We start from the raw sequence: 21,254 nt of genomic DNA, 5'->3' as shown, positions 1-21,254 counted from the left end.
GCGGTACAGAAAATGGATGGATTTCACTGGTTGAAGTCTCCAGCTACCACAGAAACGGTCATGGGCCACGAGCCTCTGTTTTGAATTCCCCTTTGGCCAATTGACACCACATCAACTCTCAGAATTGTAGTTCCTTAGATTAGATTAGATATTGAAGGATTTCATGTATGTTGGTCTCCTATTCTTTGTCTCCTATTTCTTGTGTCTCACTCATATAACTATGCACTACATTTAATCAAATAGAACCAAGCAGCCTTGGGCAAATCACAGGACACATAATCGCTTTCAGGCACATACAGTTCCGGAGCTCTACTACACATCCACAATTTTGACTAACAGATAACGGGAGAGCATGACGTCGGCAGCCACGGCCTGTCGATAACGGCTGGCTCCACCGCTCCACCCCGCCCGCCCTGCGTTGGTGAGAAGACGTCGGCCGAGGAAAGGAGGGGGGCCACCTGTGATACGCCAGAGATCTACCGACATTTCTTAGCATAATAAAATCCGGGCAGGGACAGTTAGCTGTACTCATTTGTTCTGACCTGTTCTGACAATATGGCGATGCCATATTGTCCATAGGCATGAAACTGAGTGTGAATGGTTGGCTATATGTGCCCTGTGATTGGCTGACAACCAGGATGTACCCCGCCTCTCGCCCGAATACAACTGGGATAGACTCCAGCAGCAGCAGTAGAAAATGAATGAACATATCCATACATCTTACGTACTGCCTATCCTCACAAGGGTCGCGGGCATGCTGGAGCCTACCCCAGCTATATTCAGGCGAGAGGTGGACTACATCCTGGTCACCAGCAACACACAGGGCACATATAGACAACCATTCACTGTCACATTCATGGCCACAGACAATATGGAGTGTGTGTGGGGTGGGGGTCAAATGAAAGTGAGTATGAATGGTTGTCTCTTTGTGCCCTGTGATTGGTTGACAACCGTTTGCACCTTTGCACAGTTCCTATCGGCTGCCTTCTCTGTGGTGGACCAGGAAGACCTGCAGAGGCTCCAGGATGCATACGTCTTCTGTGGCATCCAGCCTGCAAATCCCACCAAGCAGCATATTCGTGAGCACTGCAGGATAAAGATTCCTCCGCCCGGGACGCTTATTCAGAGAGTGGAAGGGGTGTTGAAGCACTTTCTGTTAGAATAAAATGTAGATACAAGTACTATTTTGTTAGTTATCACCCTGATATCAATTTGCTTAGACAATAGAAAGTGTTTGAATGTGCTGAAGAAGGAATGTTCCCGTGACCCTGATCAGAGACCCCCAGCGACCCCCAGGTCCTGGAGGTGCCTGGATGCACCAACAGCGACTCTGCAGATGCTCATGTTAATCCCGCAAGAATGTGTCAAGATAAATAACTCATAAAACATTAAAAGTAATTGCTCTCACATACACACACACACATAGACAAACAAATACAGCTCGTGCAACTGCCTTCTCCACCCCCCCTTAGAGTTGCACGACCATGTAGTAGGGACCCCCGACAGAAGGAAGAATAAAAGGAGAGGAGTGTGAACTGCATACTCAGAGTGGAGCGGCATGTGGTTTCACTCTCCTCGCTGCGAGTAACTTTGAATATTGTTGTCTGTCTCGTCTGTATTTCTGTATTTAAGTGTTTTTACAAGTGTCACAGGAGTTTGAACCTGACACTTTCACCTGACCACAGATCCGAATGGCATCCCTCTATATAAGCCCTCCATGCTAAAGAGATGGAGGATCCAACGTGTCCACATTCTGCGCGGTTGCCTCAGTGATCCTGAGGTGGAAGGGGGCATACTGTACCGCCATGGAGGAACGATACAGTTAAACCACGTGCCAGGTGAGCGTGCAGCAGTCCCCGTCTGGATCCCCATCAGAGGCACGTCGCAGCAGGAGGGCTACCACTTCCACCAGGCCAAAAGGGTGACCGGCACGCAGGTGTCCCCAGAGCTGTTCCAGGCCCAGGCCATGACAGGAGTGTGTCGCTGGAACTATCAGTGTCTGCTGGACCTGAAACTGCCAGGCGTTTGTCTCCCGCCTGTTTTCGACCCTGCACTGATGTGCTCCCTGAATGCTGTTTCCAGACGGGTCTTTGGCGAAGAAAAGTTTGTCCAGGTTTGGCCTGGAGTACAGGGAGCCAGAGTGTTGTTCGGTCCCTTTAGACTGGGACAAACATAAAACCAAGAAGGACCCCGGCCGCGCCACAAGTACTCCTTCTCCAGGCATCCTGTCTGATCAAGGAGCTGGTCAGGGAGCAGAACCAGTGCAGCCTTCCTCCACACCTCCCACCAGGCTTTTCAACTTTGTTCCCCACTCTGTTCACCCTCTTCAAACTGCTACTGCGACTACGTCTAGTCGTGTGGCCCCTATCCCAGCATCTGAGTTGGACAATAAAGCTTCTGTTTCTGAGCTTCAGCCACAGCCAGGTAAAAACTTATCTAAACTAATCATGTGTCCCCTTGTTCTAATAGTGTTGCATCTTGTTTGAACCAAATAACAAATGTGTATCTCATGGTTTTCTTTGCCTAGAGCCCACAAGAAGATTGCCCATCCAATGTTCTCCGACTGCTGCCCGCACTGGACCAGTGAAGACTGGAGGGAGAGTATTTGTGTTGGACCACAAGCGCTGGCCGTCTCCAAAGAAGTCGGCAATTGACGAGCTCCTTAATAAACACCGCGGGCACGAGGACATGATCAAGCTTGTGGTTCGGGAGTATGGCACTCTTGTCCACAAGTCCAGCAAAGACCCCAACAGCATGCTGCATCCAACATCAAAATTGCATATTTCCAAATACATGAAACACAACAGTAAATTTCTCAATACATCATCTTCACTAAATACCAGCCCAGAGAAGCTGCAACATACACAGCAGCTTTGGCAGTTGCTAAGCACTACCTCTGCTGTGCCTGTCGTGACACTGCCTGCAGCTATGGTCATTCCACCATCACCACCACCACCTGCTCATACCCCATTGGAGCAGGAGCAACCACCTCCCGTGTCAAAAAAACTCAAACAAAAACATGTCTGTGCTGTTGTCAACCAAAATCAAAATATCAAGGGGATGGGACATCAATACATGACTGACAAACCCCAAGATGCCATTTCAAGAGTTCAGTCAAACAGACTTCTTCCAGCGAGAGCTCGATGATACAAGAAAGAGGGTGGAGGGAAAAAACAGCAGAAGAAGAGGAAGAGGGAGGAGGCCCTGGTGAGACTTCCATCTGCTGTCGTGTTGTTCGGAATGAACGTGCAACATTTCTCACCAAAAAGGGCACAGACATGTCCTTTCTCAGCCAGCAACATGTCAAGAGCAATGCGGTTCTGGAAAGCCATCAAGGACGTAGCTGACAATTGTTCATGTATTGCTTGAAAACCAGCTTGTGTATAATTTCCTAGCTTCTGTACATTGTAGTGGATGTAGTTGATCCTGTCAACATTCTTATTTATCGTTATCCATGGCACAATAGATTCCCATCCAGCTGCTATTTGGTTAACAATTTTATATTCGTCAGGAACACCTCGTGGTACTCCAATAGCATCAATGTAAGTGGGGTCATTTTCACTCCATCCCAGTGTAGATCTTTTACTTCTTGCCCATAAATGCGGAAGGATGGTATTAAATGTGGTCAATAATTCTGCAGCCGTTATTTGGAAAATTTGTACAGGCAGGATCAATGTGACGGATGCACAATATCCTGTGGTGTTGAAAGGTAGCTTATCATAAATGCCGTTTTCACCACACCACCACCATATGTCACTTCGTGATAAGGGTGTAAAATATTCATCAACAGTTTCAGTTTCAAAACACTGAGAAGCGTTCAATGAACCCAATATTTTGCCAGTTCCAGTCCTGTTGATACACGTGAAATTTCCCATTGCAACTTTGTTAGAAAACAGTGGTTTCTTCTTCTCCGGACCTGTAAGGGGGAATGCTTTATCAAATATGGCACAACTTCCCGTGGGGTTGGTCTTGGTCATAACCTGTAAGAGGCAACTTTTATTCAAAACAGAGGGAACTATTTGCAGTAGTGGTCTTGGTCCCATGCAAACCACACAGTCCTGGTCAGTGGTGTTTGCAGCCTGTTCCGCCATGAGTAACCAGTTATTGTTTAGGCCAGAAACGCCAGTAAAAACTTGGAACCAATCATCAGTAGTTTGAAGCACTGTTACTTTAACTCCAGCCTGTCGTGTATAGTTGCACATTATTGGTCGGTCAACAGAGGACATAGTTTGATTTTCACAGACGATTATAGGAAAGTATGGGTCAGTGCCAGAAGAGTAAGCCCATAGTAGAAAACCCCAACATGACGTATTAAAAATGGTGCTCATCGGTTAATCATGTGGATTGAGGTTGGTTGTGTTGAAAACAAACGTCACACTAAATGTAGCACCATGCTTCTGCAACAGTATTTTGTTATGAAAATGTCTAGCCTCCACTGTGGTGCCTGGTGACCAATAGTCGCCTTCCTGGGTGGTAATCAATGAGTTCCAGCTTAGGTCCAACACATGTCCAGTAATGTACCACCAATAACCACTGTATTGCTTTCCTGTTACTTCTTGTTTATTTAAAAAACCCTTCAGTGCCGATATGGGTATTTGTAGCTTGGTTGTGGTGTTCGGGGCTATGGTCATTCGTATGGAATTATTATATGCCCATTTAACTATCCAAGGTGTCATGTCGTCTTGTGATCTTTTGTTAGGCTTCTGTGACTGGTCGTGATATAGCAATCCTGCTCCCAGAAAGAACATCACCATCACTACCACCACTATTACTGACACCCCATACTTCGTTTTTACTTGAGCCATGTTTTCAGCGATTCTCCAGTCCCCTCTAAGGTCCCGCAAAGCTGTGGACAATCTTCACCGGGTTTGAGACGGCTGCACACTAAAAGCACAGCCCCCTTTGTAGTCGGACTTTACTTTGCGAGACGTTAGGGAACCCGAGAACCCTTCAGACAGGCTTCTTTTTATGTCAGCACACGATCGTACTTTTACAACAAATACCATAGGGCTATAGTGATGACACACATGAGTAACCCTACACAAAAAATCAGGATTGAGAGCGACAATTTAGTCATATTTTATCACCTTTTTACAGTGGGTCAGATGGATCCAAGAACTGCGCTCTGCTATTTTTAGTGCTGTAGGTGTAGCTAACAACACTTGATAATGACCTTCCCACTTTGGCGAGTACCAATGTTTCTTCTTGATGCTTTTAATCAGTACCCAATCTCCTGGTTCTACCAGTTGGTCATCCTTCACTTTGATTCAGTTCAATAAAATCCATGTGTATATGTTGAAATGGGTAGCTTGGTTTAGGAAACTGACTCTACAAAAATGTTTTGATTTTTGATAGATAGTAGTTATCAATCCTACCATCCCCCCTGTTGAGACATGAGATTTCCCATGACTCAATAATGCAGCCCATTTGTATAAAATTTTTTTTTGGTAGGATTGGTTTGTTTTCTGGTCAGAAATATATTCCATCATCTAAGTGCGCTCCCTTCCGGAGCCACATATCATGTTCTTGTTTGGGTGATTGTTGTTGCATGTCACGTAAAGTGGTCTTATCTAGAGTGGTGCAGGTTTGTTCGTGAGAATGCAATACTTGAACTTCACCAAATGCTGCTTGTTTTGCAATTTTGTCAGCAAATGCGTTTGCTTTGGATACGTCATCAATTCCTGCAGTATGTGCTGCACATTTACATATTGTCAATTTGTTTGGTAATTGAATGGCTTGCAATAATTCAACTAACAATCGTGCATGGATCACTGGCTTTCATACAGAGGTAACCATTCCCCTGTTGTTCCAACATTGAGCAAATGTGTGTGTGGTTGCATATGCATATTGACTATCAGTGTATATTGTTACATTTTGGCCTTTCATCAGTTTACAAGCTTCCGTGAGTGCAGCAATTTCAGCTGCTCTCTCCTTGATAAAATGTATCCTGAGTTTCTTTCTTTTGTTTGCTTTTAGTAACCTTCACTGTGTGAGTTGCATGTGTGATATACTCTTCCAGGTTACCTGATGGAAGATTTATATAATGCTTTGCTACCCACTGACTGATCTCAGTTTTGGTACCTGCATGTAAGGCATTTTTTAGTTGTTGTTTGTAGGGGCCTGTCTCTTCATCATTATAAGGTAACCCACTGTTTGCCCTGAACACTTTTTCTAACCTAGTACGATAATCCTCAAAGGATTCGTCCGGTTTCTGTTTGCATCTACCTATCTCAGTGTAGTTTGCCTTTTTGCGGAATCTAGCAATCACTCTTTCTATGAGTGGTTCTAGTTGATGGCGTAATGCCATAGAATGTGGAGCAAATGGTCTACCATCATCATCAGCTGGAGTGTATCCCCCTTTCACATGAAACCAGTCAGGTCCCAAGAGGGTCATCCAGACCTGTTGAACTTCCGTTCCATTCAGATGGTAGGATTGTCTTAGATTATCCATTTGAGTCACACATTCAGCTATGTCCTCTTTGGGAGAGGGTATCCCCTCAAGGGCCTTCTTGATGTCATCTTTTGTCCACGTCCTAAAGACCCTAATCGTCAAATCTTCACCACTTCGACCTGCTCTGGGATTTGGTAATTCAATGAGAGGACAAAGATCCTCAGGTAGAGGTGTATCTTCTGGTAGACGAGATGTTCCCGGAGAGAACATGTTTTCTCTACCAGTCACCATTTTCTTTGTCCAATCACCTACAGTGCCCTGTGATCTAGTAAAAGGCACATTGGGTGCAGTAGGATGTAACATAGCTGCACTAGGAGGAGAATAAACTGGTGGTTTATCGTCTTCCTGTTTTGGTGGTTTCCTGTCTAACATCTCTCTTGCCTCTCTGTACGGCCCTACATACTCATCGTCCTCTTTCCTGTGAAACATAGTCACCGTTTTTTCTTGTTCCCTACATTCTTGTTCCTGTCTTTTGTCACTTTCTCCTTTCTGTCTTTCTTGTTCTTTTTTCTCATTTCTTGCTTGCTTTGCTCGTTTTTCTCCTGCTTCTCTTTGACCTGCTATTTTCATCCATACATGAGTATGTTGAATGCCTTCTTTGTTCATTTGTCTTCCTTTGCTATTTGTTTTATTCCTTATTTTCTGTTGTAGTTCTTTTATTTCTGAAGTAGTTTTAACTTGCCGTTAAAATCATACTGTTTTATCCAATACGGTAATGGTTTTAACGCTTCTGGATTCTGTTTTTCCACTACAGTCCAATCCTTACATTCTAGGTTTTCTAACACCTTTTGTTGTTGTTTACTTTGACCTTTTCCCATTTTGAATCAATTTGGTCCCAGTTATGATGGTAATTCCTAGGGAATTCTAATAACTGGGTGTGTTTCTCAGTGAGGTGATGATCAATTTCTTATCGTGGTAATTGTCAAGCTTCTACCCCGGTGAGGGCGGACAATTCTTGCCTCTGCTTCCACAATAAGTCACCACTTACACTTCTCACTGTCTTGGTATGGAGTTCGATCACCGAGTGGTTTTCTTACTCCCAATCATACTCACATATATTCACTCATACACACCTCAACGCGTTTTCCTTTTGCCAGAGGACGCCGCCGCCCTTGCAGAATTTAACTGTATCCTTTTCAACAGGCGAGTCTGCCCTCGCGCGGACTTTAACTGGTCTTTACTTTTACCTGATAGAGTCTAGAATTGTCAGTGTTTTACACTTTGTCGCCTAACTCGTCTCCCCTTGAATACCGGTATTTTATTTCACTTCTCACACATTCCTTTTTAAGTGAAATATCTACTCACACGTCTCTGTGTTCCTGGATCTCCGTCAACCTTCGGATCCCAGCCCGAGAGGGAGGAACCAGTCCCGGAAAGGGTATTTTTGCTGTGGCCACAGACTTGCCTGGATCTCCCTCACACGCTGGAATCGTCAGGTATGTTGGAATCCGGCTCGAAGGACCAAGTTAATGTCAGGGTTAAACCTAAAACATTATCATCAACTGTGAAAAAAGACACAAAGACGTGAGTTTTAAACTTGCAAGGAGAGTGATCAGAGACTGTTCAGTAACATTCCTCCAACTCACTCTGAAGCAGTCTCTGCTCTCCTTTCCTTTTATTGAAGTTAGGCGTGTCCTAGTTACAAAAGATCTCAACCATATAAAAGGGAGTCTGTTCTAATTGGTTGAGACTGGTTTCAAAGCATAACTGTTTTATCATAGCAGATGTGAAAACAGAACATCCTGTTATGGAGCGTCTGCACGAAACAAGGATGAGTCAAAGAAAAAAGACATGTAAGCCAAAATGCATGTGATTTTTCTTCATAGTAACTTGGATAATACAAAGTACATTTATTCCAACAATGAGCCTCTGCAAAGTGAAAGCTGAATGACAACACATCACAATGTCATACTCTTTGGATTCAAGCACCTTCTGGCGTAATGGGATCCACAACAATCACGTCAGCTGTGGATGCAACGTCAATTCGTTCTTGAAGGGCAAGTGACAAAAAGAAGTACATGGTTCACAAATCAGGTGCCAAAGTTTCACTGACCAAGCACCCAGGCACTGCTGGGATTTGAACCCAGGATCTCCTGTTTACTAGACAGGCACTTTGACCAGCTTAGCCACAGTGCCAGCAGTGCATCTGGCACCAAGACAAAAACAGTTCGCCAATGGGGAAAAATGTTCATACAAGGGAGGGAGTCCAAACTCCAACAAATGTGTGAATTGAGAGTCTCTGGGTGGGCTCGAACCACCAACCTCTCAGTTAACAGCCAAACGTGCTGACCAATTGCGCGACAGAGACTACAACAGCATGACTGCAGTCAGGTTTCACTAAGTGCTGTCCACCTTAACTCTCCGGTGGTCCGGTCTGTTACGTTTCAGGTGTCATTCTGAATACTGCCCTTTCGCAGGAAAAGAGCCTTTGTACTTTTTCAACATGAGCTCTAAAGAAAGGTACAAGCTGAGATATACTGCATTAGCCGGTAATCGGACCCGGGCCTCCCGCTTGGCAAGCGAGAATTCTACCACTGAACCACCAATGCCACATTGGTAAACACTGTCGGAGAACAAATTAAATTGTCGAGTGGATGTGCCGCTGCAAAGTGGCGCTGAATGACAAAACATCACAATCACAACACACGCACGGGATGCCAGGGGAGGCCGAGTACTAACAGAGCTGAGCGAGAGGGCATAAGAAAAAAAATTGTGACCTTGTGGTGGTTACCCGACAGCACCAAGGATATGGCGCACGTCTGATGCGTAATGCATGCCAGGTGATGTTCATCTAGCGAGCAGACATTCTTGTGGGGGACAAGCTCAACAGTAGGAATGTTGAGAGAACTGACCAGTCCGCTATCAATGTTCAAATCATCAATCAATCAAAGTTCTCGTCCGCCCCAGAGTCAATTAATGCTGTGGTCGGAGAAGCTTCCCCCGCCCAGGATTTCGTACCTTCCACCTGAAGTCGGCCCGCCAAAGCGGATGACGCAGCCGGTGTGGTTGGAGCGGGCAGTGCCAGCAGCTGGGGAATATCCCTGGTGGAGGAAGAGCGTTGGCGTGCTGGGCGAACTGGACAGCGGGAAATTGTGTGTAGGACTCCCACAGTACAGGCACGGCCACAGGCGTGGACGGTGACTCCTCTCCGCTGACAGGCGACTGGCTCCCAGTTGCATGGGGACGACACTCCCGACGTCATCAGACGGCGCTCCGCTGCTGGAGCAGGGAGGGAGGAGTGGTGCCGGAAGAGCCCCAGGAGGTGGGATTTGGAGCCGACGTGTGGGTCGGAGAGGCTCCGCCCTCCGCTGTGCGCTGCGCTCCCGCAGCCGGTTGTCGAGTCGAATGGATAGCGACAGAGAGCGGCTGGAATGACAAGGCGCTGCGGAGCGCATATCGGGCGAGCCTCAGCCAACAAGTGCAAGATGAGCTGGCCGCTCGGGATGAGACCCAGACGCTGAGGCTCGCCCGATACGCGTTTCGTAGCGCCTTGTCATTCCAGCAGCTCTCTGCCGCTATCCCGGTTAGCTCTGTTGGTCAGCGTGTGGTGCTCATAACGCCAAGGTCATGGGTTCGACCCCCCGTACTGGCCACTCTTCTTTATGTGCTCCAGGAACAACAAAAGGGCTACAACCCACTGGCCCCCATATCCAACATCACACCACCCACCCACCTGTGAAACACCCTCGACAAGGCCGCTGAAAGACCAAGGAGAGGTAAAGAAAACAGCATGTCAAAGCAGAGTGGCAACAAACCTCTCGGCCACCGAGACTGCAAGAAGCAGATCAATGGGGACACTGGACCCCATTATCCTCTACCCAAAATTTAGACCTCCAGTGTAGAGAATGCGGGCCGTGAAAGGACAACACCCCGGCCCTCATAACCAACAGTACTCCACCACAAGGTAAACAGCATGGCGGCAACAAATGCCCAGCCAAAGCGTCACAGACAGGATTCCAACCTGTGCGGGGAAACCCCATTGGATTTCGAGTCCAACGCCTTAACCTCTCGGCCACCGTGACTCCTTGGAAAAGACCAATGGGGGCAGGTGACCCCATTGTCCTAGAACCAAATTTTTGCTGATGTCAAGGATCAGCTGGCAACATGTGCATGGGTTTGTGTGAGGGGCTACACAAGTCTTTCCACTTCTAGTTAAAAGCCAGGCACCTCACATTGTTTCCATAAAGTACCAAGGGATTGTCCTGTTGCCCTTGTATTTTGTGGGCAAAAAGGAGGCGTTTGCAAGTGGACCTCAGACCCTATCACTGGTCACCTGAACAGGGACTTGAATCCCGGACACTCAGATCAAAAGTCTAATGTTCAGGTGACTGGCTCAAACTTTGTCTTGTCTGACCACTCTTTTGTCCGGAAGATATTTGGCTAATGTGGTCTGTTTTCTTAAACCTGCAAATGTCCAAATACACAAGGGTATTGTCTTTGTAGGGAGCATTGTAGTACATGTGACATGTATACTACATATGACATCAGAAATGATGGGTCTTTATTCAACAGAAGAAGAACAACATTTCTTTTAAATAACAGCATGGGAGCTGCTGAAACACAGAGAAGGCACTGCTGGGATTTGAACCCAGGATCTCCTGTTTACTAGACAAGTCTGTCAAAAAATCACAACAGTATACAGTGTCTTCTCTTAAGGGCCCCTGCTTACCAGTTGATGGGGTTTGACTTGATTCCTTTGAACATGAAAGCATTCCGTCGTCTCTTAATCTATAATCCTGGCTGGCGCGTTTGCAAAAGATAATATTTTCAAGCAGAGCTTCTGTGTTTCACCAGACCTGTGCAGAAACAAACTGAAATCTGTGACTTGATCAACCTAACTTCTGATCAAATGTGTTAGACCATGGAAGCTGGAATGTGCTTTTGAAAAGTCATTGAGACGCAGTTTGCCAATTGGGAACCACACAAGTGCTGTGCAAGAGTGGAGCGCAAACATGAATGAACAGTGACACTGGTGACATCCAGAGAACGTCCCTGGGTGGGCTCGAACCACCAGCCTCCCGGTTAACAGCCGAGCGCGCTGACCGATTACGCCACAGAGACTTCTGTTCAGTTGAAGCCATACTAACGCATGCTATGCGTCCAGCATGCCCTTTGTTTTGGATGTGACTCGCACCTTCTGGTGTAACAATCGAGGCATTGCAAACCAGGACACCAGCTTTACTCTTTGATGAACGCAAAGTATTTTTGGGTACAATCCAGGGGTCTTGTGCTCTCACGGAAATGGCTCTGTCCTTTTTCAACATGAGTTGAGACGAAATGTATTAAAATAGACAGACTGCATTGGTCACTCAATCAGAATTTCTCAGTTTGCCAATTTCAGACTGCGTGACAAAGAATCAAGTCAAACTCCATCGACAGGATGGACAGGGAACAACAAAGCAGGGGAGATAAGGGATAGGGAGGAGAGGGGAAAGATGCGACCGCCTTTGTTGAGAGCCAGAGAAGAAGCTCTCATCTCTGCAAGGTCAAGTACAGTATGCCAGAAGATTTTACCTTGTGAGTTGTCCTCATTCCATAGAGGCCTGGATAGCTCAGTTGGTAGAGCATCAGCCTTTTAATCTGAGGGTCCAGGGTTCAAGTCCCTGTTCAGGCGGTGAAGGTAGGCCCCTTCCCTGAATAACTTGTTTAAGTAAACCTTTTCGACCAAGCACCTTTGCGATCTTCCAGGACTGTGGGTAAACGCCATTCTCAATAATTAAATTGAAGATACAGTGCGAGACAGGCACTTTGACCAGCTTAGCCACAGCGCCAGCTGTGCATCTGGCACCAACACAAAAAAAAACAGTTCGCCAATGGGGGAAAATGTTCATACAAGGGAGGGAGTCCAAAGTCCAACACGTGTGAATTGAGAGTCCCTGGGTGGGCTCGGTTATCAAACTCGCTCCCAAGGAAATGTTGGAACTTGGGAAAGCATTAAGAATGGCAAGAAGTAGGATTAAGAATCCTACTTCTTGCCAAAAGCCTACCCTATGGTAGAAGATAAGATATGCCTTTATTCGTCCCTCAGTGGGGAAATTTGCAAGGTCCCGCAAGTTCCGCAACAGCAGTGGGAATACCTCAGTATGTTTACAGACCATGGACTCCTCCTAAATTTAGATACATAGCCTTATCCTTGCCAAAACCACACAACAACCTTGACCAAATCCTGACTGACATAACTGACATCGATTCCACTTCATCTCACATGCGAAGTGAGCGCTCTACCATTTGTGGTCCTACAAGAATGGGATTTGTTTTTGTGTACTTCGAATGAAATGTTTTCCGCGTGTTGCAGAATTTTCCACAGGAAAGAAATCTTTAAGATGTATCACCAAAAGAGCTGAACCGCCCAATGTGGGGCTCGAACCCACGACCCTGAGATTAAGAGTCTCATGCTCTCCCGACTGAGCTAACCGGGCATTTTTCTGTCATGATATCACTTTTTAATTTGTTTGAATTGATGTGGTCTTCTTGATGTTTGATCAATTCCACACCCAACCTAGTTTCTCAGGGAACAAAGGAGCGAGAGGTTCAGTCATAGCTGAGAACTTTGGAAGTGTAGTCATCTTAACCCTCCTGTTATGTTCATTTGCCAGGAACAGCCATGATGTTCCCGGGTCAGTTTGCATGTTTATTTATCTGAAAGATGTCCAACACCAAAAAAATCCCCACAAGCATTGTTAGTTATTCACTACTAACTCCATTACTAACTATTCTATCAATGTTTAGAGCAATGGTGTACCTTACCTCTCACAGGTAGTGGTTTAATTAATTTTAATTAATTAATTAATTGAATGAATCAGAGGCATCATGACTAGTCTGCATCAAAACATTATCTGAAATCCTGTGGCAGGTTTCTGGCATTGATTCTTAATTCAGTTGCCATCCCTGATAGATGGTAATGGTAATGGTAATCATGCCCGCGTGGCAGGCGAGTCTCTTTGCTTGTCTGACGTCTGTGTCGCATCCTGATTGGCTGGCAGCAAATGTCAACAACACGCGCGCGGCCCCCGCTTGGCAAGTGAGAATTCTACCACTGAACCACCAATGCCACGTGGGGACACACTGTAAGAGAAAAAAAATTCAACTGTCAAGTGGATGAGCCTCTTCAAAGTGGCGCTGAATGACAACACATCACAATGTCATACTCTTTGGATTCAAGCACCTTCTGGCGTAATGGGATCCACAACAATCACGTCAGCTGTGGATGCAACGTCAATTCGTTCTTGAAGGGCAAGTGACAAAAAGAAGTACATGGTTCACAAATCAGGTGCCAAAGTTTCACTGACCAAGCACCCAGGCACTGCTGGGATTTGAACCCAGGATCTCCTGTTTACTAGACAGGCACTTTGACCAGCTTAGCCACAGTGCCAGCAGTGCATCTGGCACCAACACAAAAACAGTTCGCCAATGGGGAAAAATGTTCATACAAGGGAGGGAGTCCAAACTCCAACAAATGTGTGAATTGAGAGTCCCTGGGTGGGCTCGAACCACCAACCTCTCAGTTAACAGCCAAACGTGCTGACCAATTGCGCGACAGAGACTACAACAGCATGACTGCAGTCAGGTTTCACTAAGTGCTGTCCACCTTCACTCTCGGGTGGTCCGGTCTGTTACGTTTCAGGTGTCATTCTGAATACTGCCCTTTCGCAGGAAAAGAGCCTTTGTACTTTTTCAACATGAGCTCTAAAGAAAGGTACAAGCTGAGATATACTGCATTGGCCGGGAATCGGACCCGGGCCTCCCGCTTGGCAAGCGAGAATTCTACCACTGAACCACCAATGCCACATTGGTAAACACTGTCGGAGAACAAATTAAATTGTCGAGTGGATGTGCCGCTGCAAAGTGGCGCTGAATGACAAAACATCACAATCACAACACACGCACGGGATGCCAGGGGAGGCCGAGTACTAACAGAGCTGAGCGAGAGGGCATAAGAAAAAAAATTGTGACCTTGTGGTGGTTACCCGACAGCACCAAGGATATGGCGCACGTCTGATGCGTAATGCATGCCAGGTGATGTTCATCTAGCGAGCGGACATTCTTGTGGGGGACAAGCTCAACAGTAGGAATGTTGAGAGAACTGACCAGTCCGCTATCAATGAAGTTCTCGTCCGCCCCAGAGTCAATTAATGCTGTGGTCGGAGAAGCTTCCCCCGCCCAGGATTTCGTACCTTCCACCTGAAGTCGGCCCGCCAAAGCGGATGACGCAGCCGGTGTGGTTGGAGCGGGCAGTGCCAGCAGCTGGGGAATATCCCTGGTGGAGGAAGAGCGTTGGCGTGCTGGGCGAACTGGACAGCGGGAAATTGTGTGTAGGACTCCCACAGTACAGGCACAGCCACAGGCGTGGACGGTGACTCCTCTCCGCTGACGAAAGGCGACTGGCTCCCAGTTGCATGGGGACGACACTCCCGACGTCATCAGACGGCGCTCCGCTGCTGGAGCAGGGAGGGAGGAGTGGTGCCGGAAGAGCCCCAGGAGGTGGGATTTGGAGCCGACGTGTGGGTCGGAGAGGCTCCGCCCTCCGCTGTGCGCTGCGCTCCCGCAGCCGGTTGTCGAGTCGAATGGATAGCGACAGAGAGCGGCTGGAATGACAAGGCGCTGCGGAGCGCATATCGGGCGAGCCTCAGCCAACAAGTGCAAGATGAGCTGGCCGCTCGGGATGAGACCCAGACGCTGAGGCTCGCCCGATACGCGTTTCGTAGCGCCTTGTCATTCCAGCAGCTCTCTGCCGCTATCCTGGTCAACGTGTGGTGCTCATAACGCCAAGGTCATGGGTTCGACCCCCCGTACTGGCCACTCTTCTTTATGTGCTCCAGGAATAACAAAAGGGCGACAACCCACTGGCCCCCTTATCCAACATCACACCACCCACCCACCTGTGAAACACCCTCGACAAGGCCGCTGAAAGACCGGGGAGAGGTAAAGAAAACAGCATGTCAAAGCAGAGTGGCAACAAACCTCTCGGCCACCGAGACTGCAAGAAGCAGATCAATGGGGACTCCATTATCCTCTACCCAAAATTTAGACCTCCAGTGTAGAGAATGCGGACCGTGAAAGGACAACACCCCGGCCCTCATAACCAACAGTACTCCACCACAAGGTAAACAGCATGGCGGCAACAAATGCCCAGCCAAAGCGTCACAGACAGGATTCCAACCTGTGCGGGGAAACCCATTGGATTTCGAGTCCAACGCCTTAACCTCTCGGCCACCGTGACTCCTTGGAAAAGACCAAAGGGGGCAGATGACCCCATTGTCCTAGAACCAAAATTTTGCTGAAGGATCAGCTGGCAACATGTGCATGGGAGGAAGACACATGGTTTGTGTGAGGGGCTACACAAGTCTTTCCACTTCTAGTTAAAAGCCAGGCACCTCACATTGTTTCCATAAAGTACCAAGGGATTGTCCTGTTGCCCTTGTATTTTGTGGGCAAAAAGGAGGCGTTTGCAAGTGGACCTCAGACCCTATCACTGGTCACCTGAACAGGGACTTGAATCCCGGACACTCAGATCAAAAGTCTAATGTTCAGGTGACTGGCTCAAACTTTGTCTTGTCTGACCACTCTTTTGTCCAGAAGATATTTGGCTAATGTGGTCTGTTTTATTAAACCTGCAAATGTCCAAATACACAAGGGTATTGTCTTTGTAGGGAGCATTGTAGTACATGTGACATGTATACTACATATGACATCAGAAATGATGGGTCTTTATTCAACAGAACAAGAACAACATTTCTTTTAAATAACAGCATAGGAGCTGCTGAAACACAGAAAAGGCACTGCTGGGATTTGAACCCAGGATCTCCTGTTTACTAGACATGTCTGTCAAAAAATCACAACAGTATACAGTGTCTTCTCTTAAGGGCCCCTGCTTACCAGTTGATGGGGTTTGACTTGATTCCTTTTAACATAAAAGCATTCCGTCGTCTCTTAATCTATAATCCTGGCTGGCGCTTTTGCAAAAGGTAATATTTTCAAGCAGAGCTTCAAACTGAAATCTGTGACTTGATCAACCTAACTTCTGATCAAATGTGTTAGACCATGGAAGCTGGAATGTGCTTTTGAAAAGTCATTGACACGCAGTTTGCCAATTGGGAACCACACAAGTGCTGTGCAAGAGTGGAGCGCAAACATGAATGAACAGCGACACTGATGCATCCAGAGAACATCCCTGGGTGGGCTCGAACCACCAGCCTCCCGGTTAACAGCCGAGCGCGCTGACCGATTGCGCCACAGAGACTCACACCCTGCCAACTTCTGTTCAGTTGAAGCCATACTAACGCATGCTATGCGTCCTGCATGCCCTTTGTTTTGGATGTGACTCGCACCTTCTGGTGTAACAATCGAGGCATTGCAAACCAGGACACCAGCTTTACTCTTTGATGAACGCAAAGTATTTTTGGGTACAATCCAGGGGTCTTGTGCTCTCACGGAAATGGCTCTGTCCTTTTTCAACATGAGTTAAGACGAAATGTATTAAAATAGACAGACTGCATTGGTCACTCAATCAGAATTTCTCGGTTTGCCAATTTCAGACTGCGTGACAAAGAATCAAGTCAAACTCCATCGACAGGATGGACAGGGGACAACAAAGCAGGGAAGATAAGGGACAGGGAGGAGAGGGGAAAGATGCGACCGCCTTTGTTGAGAGCCAGAGAAGAAGCTCTCATCTCTGCAAGGTCAAGTACAGTATGCCAGAAGATTTTACCTTGTGAGTTGTCCTCGTTCAACAGAGGCCTGGATAGCTCAGTTGGTAGAGCATCAGACTTTTAATCTGAGGGTCCAGGGTTCAAGTCCCTGTTCAGGCGGTGAAGGTAGGCCCCTTCCCTGAATAACTTGTTTAAGTAAACCTTTTCGACCAAGCACCTTTGCGATCTTCCAGGACTGTGGGTAAACGCCATTCTCAATAATTAAATTGAAGATACAGTGCGAGACAGGCACTTTGACCAGCTTAGCCACAGCGCCAGCTGTGCATCTGGCACCAACACAAAAAAAACAGTTCGCCAATGGGGGAAAATGTTCATACAAGGGAGGGAGTCCAAAGTCCAACACGTGTGAATTGAGAGTCCCTGGGTGGGCTCGGTTATCAAACTCGCTCCCAAGGAAATGTTGGAACTTGGGAAAGCATTAAGAATGGCAAGAAGTAGGATTAAGAATCCTACTTCTTGCCAAAAGCCTACCCTATGGTAGAAGATAAGATATGCCTTTATTCGTCCCTCAGTGGGGAAATTTGCAAGGTCCCGCAAGTTCCGCAACAGCAGTTGGAGTACCTCAGTATGTTTACAGACCATGGACTCCTCCTAAATTTAGATACATACCCTTATCCATGCCAAAACCACACAACAACCTTGACCAAATCCTGACTGACATAACTGACTTGGTACATAATCACCGTCTCAACGGACATTGACCACAGGCTCCAAGTATGGTGCTTTTTGTACGGCCAATTTGGCCAAAGGGGAATTCAGAACACCCTCGTGGCCCATTGCCATTTTTATGGTACCTGGCGACTTCAACCAGTGAACTCCACTGTACCGCTTATCCTCATCAACGGACTGTATTCCCCACCCTTTGCCAGCATGGGGACATTCCAACCCAAGATGAGAACACACTGGACCAGGTGCACAGCAACATAGTACGTGGCACAGACACAGCTTCACCCTACCCCCACTTTTAGCCCAGACTGAAAAAGCAGAGAACCCCCTTTGCAGCTGAAATTGCTCAGTTGGGAGAGCGTTGGATTGAATCTCTAAAGGTCTCTGGTTCAATCCCAGTTTTCAGCACAATTGCTGTTTACATCGTGAGTTGGCAAATAGTTTGTAAAGGGGTGACTTTGTTCTCTTGATTTCATCAACATCGATCACGACAACACAGCCAATGACATATTAAGACCAGACAAGTGCAGTTGGGAGGTGACATACCGAATCCTGATGCATATCATGTTACAATCAGACACAAACAGGATGTAGGACCCAACCTTGAGTTCGCGCAAATGTTCACAGCATTAGGTCTGCAAAGTGTTCAGCTGATGCACATTTACTGGAAAGGAAAATGGGCTTTTGTCACGGTAGCCATGCCGACACAAGCTAAAATGTTTCTCCCGCCAGGACAACACCCACATGAAATTCAAGCTTTGCTCGCAGACGAAAAAGAACCAGCTGGAATGAGCAATCTGCACCTCCAAGTCTGAGTTTATGGTTCTTGCCCAGAAAAGCATAGCTCACAGCCGTAATTGTATAGTGGTTCCTACTCTGTGTTGTGGCCGCAACAACCCCGGCCGATTCAGGGTCATGGCAGGTGTGTGTTGCTTTTGTAATTGTATTGTCTGAAAAGACGAGATTGTCTGTCCACTTGAAGTGTGGTGATGTAAAAATACACTAGTTTTGACCACACCTGTATTTTTAGTAAACATTATTAGCATGCAATGAATCAAAGTATAAGGTACGATGTCGGAGATCGAGAACGCTTTTGTTGGCAAAACAGCCATAACATATCATTTCGACAATAAGGATATCAAACCCGCTATTTCTTGCATGTAAAGCAAGAAACTCTGGCCTTTGAGTTAAATCCCCCCGCTGCACAGGAAGGCTGCCACAATTTCTGCAACACCAAAACACTAACTAAGATGTGTCATTTTGAGTCAACAAGACCATGTCCACAAAGGAGATGAGGTGACCGAGAGGTTAAGGTGATGGACTGCTAATCCATTGTGTTCTGCACGCATGGGTTCGAATCCCATCCTCATCGGACTATACTAATGCACCAGTTTTGACACCACCTGTGTTTTTAGGAAACATCATTAGAATGCAATTAATCCAAGCATCCGGTACGATGTGGGAGATTGAGAATGCTTTTTGCAGGCAGGCATCGATTCCACTTCATCTCACATGCGAAGTGAGCGCTCTACCATTTGTGGTCCTACAAGAATGGGATTTGTTTTTGTGTACTTCGAATGACATGTTTTCCGCATGTTGCAGAATTTTCCACAGGAAATAAATCTTTAAGATGTATCACCAAAAGAGCTGAACCGCCCAATGTGGGGCTCGAACCCACTACCCTGAGATTAAGAGTCTCATGCTCTCCCGACTGAGCTAACCGGGCATTTTTCTGCCACGATATCACTTTTTAATTTTTTTGAATTGATGTGGTCTTCTTGATGTTTGATCAATTCCACACCCAACCTAGTTTCTCAGGGAACAAAGGAGCAAGAGGTTCAGTCATAGCTGAGAACTTTGGAAGTGTAGTCATCTTAACCCTCCTGTTATGTTCATTTGTCAGGAACAGCCATGATGTTCCCGGGTCAGTTTGCATGTTTATTTATCTGAAAGATGTCCAACACCAAAAAAATCCCCACAAGCATTGTTAGTTATTCACTACTACTCCATTACTAACTATTCTATCAATGTTTAGAGCAATGGTGTACCTTACCTCTCACAGGTAGTGGTTTAATTAATTTTAATTAATTAATTAATTAATTGAATGAATCAGAGGCATCATGAACAGTCTGCATCAAAACATTATCTGAAATCCTGTGGCAGGTTTCTGGCATTGATTCTTAATTCAGTTGCCATCCCTGATAGATGGTAATGGTAATGGTAATCATGCCCGCGTGGCAGGCGAGTCTCTTTGCTTGTCTGACGTCTGTGTCGCATCCTGATTGGCTGGCAGCAAATGTCAACAACACGCGCGCGGCCCCCGCTTGGCAAGTGAGAATTCTACCACTGAACCACCAATGCCACGTGGGGACACACTGTAAGAGAAAAAAAATTCAACTGTCAAGTGGATGAGCCTCTGCAAAGTGGCGCTGAATGACAACACATCACAATGTCATACTCTTTGGATTCAAGCACCTTCTGGCGTAATGGGATCCACAAGAATCACGTCAGCTGTGGATGCAACGTCAATTCGTTCTTGAAGGGCAAGTGACAAAAAGAAGTACATGGTTCACAAATCAGCTGCCAAAGTTTCACTGACCAAGCACCCAGGCACTGCTGGGATTTGAACCCAGGATCTCCTGTTTACTAGACAGGCACTTTGACCAGCTTAGCCACAGTGCCAGCAGTGCATCTGGCACCAACACAAAAACAGTTCGCCAATGGGGAAAAATGTTCATACAAGGGAGGGAGTCCAAAGTCCAACAAATGTGTGAATTGAGAGTCCCTGGGTGGGCTCGAACCACCAACCTCTCAGTTTACAGCCAAATGTGCTGACCAATTGCGCGACAGAGACTACAACAGCATGACTGCAGTCAGGTTTCACTAAGTGCTGTCCACCTTAACTCTCGGGTGGTCCGGTCTGTTACGTTTCAGGTGTCATTCTGAATACTGCCCTTTCGCAGGAAAAGAGCCTTTGTACTTTTTCAACATGAGCTCTAAAGAAAGGTACAAGCTGAGATATACTGCATTGGCCGGGAATCGGACCCGGGCCCCCCGCTTGGCAAGCGAGAATTCTACCACTGAACCACCAATGCCACATTGGGAAACACCATCGGAGAACAAATTAAATTGTCGAGTGGATGTGCCTCTGCAAAGTGGCGCTGAATGACAAAACATCACAATCACAACACATGCACATGATGCCAGGGGAGGCCGAGTACTAACAGAGCTGAGCGAGAGGGCATAAGAAAAAAAATAGTGACCTTGTGGTGGTTACCCGACAGCACCAAGGATATGGTGCACGTCTGATGCGTAATGCATGCCAGGTGATGTTCATCTAGCGAGCGGACATTCTTGTGGGGGACAAGCTCAACAGTAGGAATGTTGAGAGAACTGACCAGTCCGCTATCAATGAAGTTCTCGTCCGC

General features: G+C 46.7%; 14 non-coding genes across 14 annotated transcripts; 3 read left to right on the top strand and 11 right to left on the bottom strand.

The window, feature by feature from the left end:
* Positions 1–8,513: 8,513 nt before the first annotated feature.
* trnat-agu (transfer RNA threonine (anticodon AGU)) lies at positions 8,514–8,587 on the bottom strand. The gene has a single exon. It is a non-coding gene; the product is annotated as a tRNA-Thr (tRNA).
* Positions 8,588–10,391: 1,804 nt separating this feature from the next.
* trnas-cga (transfer RNA serine (anticodon CGA)) lies at positions 10,392–10,473 on the bottom strand. Its single transcript has one exon. It is a non-coding gene; the product is annotated as a tRNA-Ser (tRNA).
* A 965-nt stretch (positions 10,474–11,438) lies between these two features.
* trnan-guu (transfer RNA asparagine (anticodon GUU)) lies at positions 11,439–11,512 on the bottom strand. Its single transcript has one exon. It is a non-coding gene; the product is annotated as a tRNA-Asn (tRNA).
* Positions 11,513–11,992: 480 nt separating this feature from the next.
* trnak-uuu (transfer RNA lysine (anticodon UUU)) lies at positions 11,993–12,065 on the top strand. The gene has a single exon. It is a non-coding gene; the product is annotated as a tRNA-Lys (tRNA).
* A 732-nt stretch (positions 12,066–12,797) lies between these two features.
* On the bottom strand, positions 12,798–12,870 carry trnak-cuu (transfer RNA lysine (anticodon CUU)). Its single transcript has one exon. It is a non-coding gene; the product is annotated as a tRNA-Lys (tRNA).
* Positions 12,871–13,749: 879 nt separating this feature from the next.
* trnat-agu (transfer RNA threonine (anticodon AGU)) lies at positions 13,750–13,823 on the bottom strand. The gene has a single exon. It is a non-coding gene; the product is annotated as a tRNA-Thr (tRNA).
* Positions 13,824–14,165: 342 nt separating this feature from the next.
* Positions 14,166–14,236, bottom strand: trnag-gcc (transfer RNA glycine (anticodon GCC)). Its single transcript has one exon. It is a non-coding gene; the product is annotated as a tRNA-Gly (tRNA).
* Positions 14,237–15,590: 1,354 nt separating this feature from the next.
* trnas-cga (transfer RNA serine (anticodon CGA)) lies at positions 15,591–15,671 on the bottom strand. The gene has a single exon. It is a non-coding gene; the product is annotated as a tRNA-Ser (tRNA).
* A 946-nt stretch (positions 15,672–16,617) lies between these two features.
* On the bottom strand, positions 16,618–16,691 carry trnan-guu (transfer RNA asparagine (anticodon GUU)). The gene has a single exon. It is a non-coding gene; the product is annotated as a tRNA-Asn (tRNA).
* A 495-nt stretch (positions 16,692–17,186) lies between these two features.
* Positions 17,187–17,259, top strand: trnak-uuu (transfer RNA lysine (anticodon UUU)). The gene has a single exon. It is a non-coding gene; the product is annotated as a tRNA-Lys (tRNA).
* A 1,857-nt stretch (positions 17,260–19,116) lies between these two features.
* Positions 19,117–19,198, top strand: trnas-gcu (transfer RNA serine (anticodon GCU)). The gene has a single exon. It is a non-coding gene; the product is annotated as a tRNA-Ser (tRNA).
* Positions 19,199–19,479: 281 nt separating this feature from the next.
* Positions 19,480–19,552, bottom strand: trnak-cuu (transfer RNA lysine (anticodon CUU)). The gene has a single exon. It is a non-coding gene; the product is annotated as a tRNA-Lys (tRNA).
* Positions 19,553–20,434: 882 nt separating this feature from the next.
* On the bottom strand, positions 20,435–20,508 carry trnat-agu (transfer RNA threonine (anticodon AGU)). Its single transcript has one exon. It is a non-coding gene; the product is annotated as a tRNA-Thr (tRNA).
* Positions 20,509–20,850: 342 nt separating this feature from the next.
* On the bottom strand, positions 20,851–20,921 carry trnag-gcc (transfer RNA glycine (anticodon GCC)). Its single transcript has one exon. It is a non-coding gene; the product is annotated as a tRNA-Gly (tRNA).
* Between the last annotated feature and the right edge of the window lie 333 nt (positions 20,922–21,254).

Source organism: Doryrhamphus excisus, unplaced genomic scaffold (assembly GCF_030265055.1).
Source record: "Doryrhamphus excisus isolate RoL2022-K1 unplaced genomic scaffold, RoL_Dexc_1.0 HiC_scaffold_24, whole genome shotgun sequence".
Taxonomy (NCBI): Eukaryota; Metazoa; Chordata; class Actinopteri; order Syngnathiformes; family Syngnathidae; genus Doryrhamphus; species Doryrhamphus excisus.
Note: the sequence above shows the minus strand (reverse complement) of the source record. Positions and strands in the feature narration are given on the sequence as shown.